Genomic DNA, 3,449 nt, shown 5'->3' on the forward strand with positions numbered 1-3,449 from the left:
TTGGTTTAAATAATAAAGGTAAAAAGCTTTTGCAAATGCACCAATACAAATTGCAGTTACAAATTAATTAAATAATTATTAATAATATACAAATTAAAGGAATAATTAACATGCCCATGAGAATTTGTCAACTGAATTGTTCAAAAATTAGAAGCAAAAGGGGACACAAGTAATGCATTACCTTATTATAATGGATATTCTTAGATAATAAAATATAATGGATATTCGTAGACAAAAAAATGTCCAATACAAATGTAGGTTGCTACTATGTATAATTTTCAAAACATCGATTGTCATATAGTTATAGATAATAAAACAAAATATCTCCAACACAATCCAAGATATAGTCCAAAACATGTGTTTCCATAGAGTAATAGATAAGAGGCCATTTTTTTATAGGGTTTAAAATCTTTCAATCACCAACTCTATGTGCCGGTTCGGTAGGGAGGTCAACTTTTGGATAATGTTGTCCATTCTCTTTAACTTATCCGTTTACAGCATTCTTTCTATTCAACCCCGAACTTTCACTCTGAATTTCTTCCTCCACTCTTCAGTAGGTGGAAAAAAATATATTTTTGCCTACGCTGAAAGGTGGACCAGTGATCTTCCAGACCGAACTATATCCAGACGGTTTAAGATATGCAGCAAAATTAGAGGACGGATACTGCAATGAATGAATCATAGTTAGGGTTGGTCTAGGGAGAGTTTTGCTATATAATCAATAAGAAATACACAACCAATATTTCACAAGTTTGTTAAAAAAGAAATGAGTTCTTTAAGATCAACTTGTCAATCTAGATGCACTCAAGTTCGAACGTGTCATGGCCTTCTTATAGTAAGATATTTAAAGATGTTAGTCACCACAATAAAACATACCTCTATGTACCATGATATTATCATCCAATCCATAAGAGAAAAAATTGCATTTAACATTATCCGTTGTCAAACAATTCTCTTATTTCATTACTTTCTTCGCTCAACTCAACTCTGATGAATGGCTTGCACGAGACAAATCTATTCGATTATGAGGATCAAGCCCTTCCATTGTGTCATTTTCAACGTCGTCTGACGAGAACTCATTATTAGATGGTTTAGACTTAGACAGCACTATCACATCAGGTGATGAAGAATCACCATTCTTGTTGTACTTTATATGGAAAACTCTACATATGTTGTCAAGTATTTTTTTTGGTCTATTCGGTCAGCCACATAAAAGTTAAGATCGGAGAGAACTTGAATTGGTTGGTTCATGTGATTCCAGAGGGAAATGAAAAAGATTCCAAAACTCACATACCTAAATTGCACAGTTGCCCCTCTATTGACAAAAGAGAAAAGTTTAAGTTGCTCAAATGAGCTGTCAGTTATAAGCAGCTGCTCATTTTTTTGTTTCAACTCTAGCACCACGCAATTATCCAACTCATTAATCACATAGAAGGTTTACCCTAATTTATTTCCATAAGTTGCTACAAAACTCGATGGAAGAGCTCTCTCACCCTATATTCGATATTACATCTAAAATTAATTCATGTCTAACAAGGTCTGTTTAAAATGCATCATATAATATTACATAATATATTTGGTTACCTGCCCATTGAAAAGTCGAAACCTAAAAATTCTTTCTTTTCCTTTGTTCCAGTGTTGTTGCATTGCTACAACCTCCTGATAGCACATAATGGTATCATTATAGGTTAGAGTCACTATGGTAATTATTTTAAAATTTAGTAAATAGAATACACATTTTTCATATTGATGTGATACCTATTTATACAAACTAAAACGATTTGAACAAGTATATCAACACAATCACAATCTAAGGCTGACCTATTTTAAGCAAGGAAACAAGTACCTAAGTATACAAAAAATACAAACCAATTATTAAACATTATAAACTTTCCTAAACTCTTCACCCCTCACTCACTAATGATTTTTAACAATAGCCAATACCACTAAAAAGTATCACCACTTTTTAATTAGATGCCTCTGAAATCCAAACATCCATTAAGCAATCAATAGCATTAAATATCATAGAAAACATAACTTATTATACTATCCTTTCTCTAATAATGCTCTATTCCTCCAACTAAAGTCTAAGAAACCAATTTTAAATACTAATATATAACACATTTTAGAAATTCTGAAAACTTATAAATTCTGACCTAGATATGATTGAAAAGGCAATAAAATTGAATTAGAACATGAAAAATATTTGACAAAGCATTTAAGAAAAATCATAGATGACATAACATGAAATTTCAAGTGAGATAAAAATTTTGACAATTTAATGTGAAGGACAGTCAATGAAAAGGTAAATAACACTTCAATGAAATTCAAAATTCAGTGAAGAAAACTAACCTAAACCTTAAGGTAAGAAATAAAATTACAAAGATTGAAGGTTTTCTAGAAGTTTATTTTAAAAAGAAGGGAAAATAATAACCATAATAATATGACCAACACCCTGAAGAGATTAAGTTAACCTTGTTTTTCAGGAGGTGTTGTAATACTGATTATATCACAACAAAATTTCAGTCTGCACTATTTTTTCATCTATAAATAGTTGAACCTTAAATATTACTTTCAAAGGATAGAGTCAGAAAAGTCAATGATCTTGTTGTTGCACCATTTCTTTCTTCTTTTTTCTCAAATCATTCATCGCCTTTGTTTTTTTTATTTAAAAAAAGAAAGAGGATATGCATGATAAAACCAAAACAATTTTTTTATGGCAAAACCAAAGTAAATATAATCATCTTCCTTCAATCACGATTTACTCATCTTGTTCTCTTTACGAGTTTACTATTTACGATCATTAATTCCAAGAGCTTTGGTTAAGAAGGGATAAAACAGTAGGTATGAAACTTAGGTAAGTTTATTCAAATTAAAGGATTTTCTACTAATATTCAGTAATTTACTTGTTTGGATCTTCTCTATCTGCATGCATCACCATTCAGCTGTATGAGATTGCTAGTCTTCTTATGAACACTGGAGAAGAAAACCAAGATTTTGTCTCTTACTGAAAAACAGAGTATTATAATAATTAACTAAATCCTGATAGAAGATATTAACAGAACCAAGAACAAATAATCAGACTCAAACAAAGAACAAAATAAAATAATTAGAAGTTTTGAAAAACGAAAACCTAGAAGAACGACAGCTCTTGCACAGCATTGGAGAACACTAGCTACAGATTCGAAGCGCGAATGCGCAGTGACAAGTGACGAACAACACTGCCACTGTGAGGGAGGAAAAGGGTGAGACAAGGACTGCGAATGGGGAGATACTGACCAGCAGTGAGAAAGAGAGTGGAGAGGGGCTGAGGCAGAGTAATGGTTGAAGTGGTGAGACAAGGACTCCGATTTGGAGAGACTGAGCGGCGGTGAGAAGGAGAGTGGAGAGGGGCTGAGACCAAGTGATGGATGAGGTGGTGAGACAAGAGTGCAAATGTGGAGAGACTG

The sequence above is a fragment of the Arachis ipaensis genome, chromosome B04 (assembly GCF_000816755.2).
Source record: "Arachis ipaensis cultivar K30076 chromosome B04, Araip1.1, whole genome shotgun sequence".
In the NCBI taxonomy this organism is placed as follows: Eukaryota; Viridiplantae; Streptophyta; class Magnoliopsida; order Fabales; family Fabaceae; genus Arachis; species Arachis ipaensis.